The sequence below is a fragment of the Pelophylax lessonae genome (assembly GCF_965119305.1).
Source record: "Pelophylax lessonae genome assembly, chromosome: 3".
NCBI classification, from domain to species: Eukaryota; Metazoa; Chordata; class Amphibia; order Anura; family Ranidae; genus Pelophylax; species Pelophylax lessonae.
The window spans coordinates 565473793-565474093 of NC_138770.1; positions in this window are offsets into that span (position 1 = coordinate 565473793).

Sequence of the window (301 nt, forward strand, 5' to 3'; positions counted from 1 at the left end):
AAGTAAGATAACGTGGTTCCCTCATACTGTCAACAACCCTGCATTGTGTAAGCAAGGTACTAACTAAATCACTATTGTTGGCCTTTTGTGGGTACTTAACTGTAATTGTTAGAGAAGAGCATAAGCTTCATTAGAAACTGATTTAAATATTTTGTTGGACTGCCTTTGTTTTGGTACTTGCTAAAGAACTACTTTATTATTCTAATATGTTTAGATTATACTACATTATATTCATGTTTTATATGTATGCAATAAACAAGAGTCAATTCATGAAGTCAACGCATGTACTGGTACACCAGTT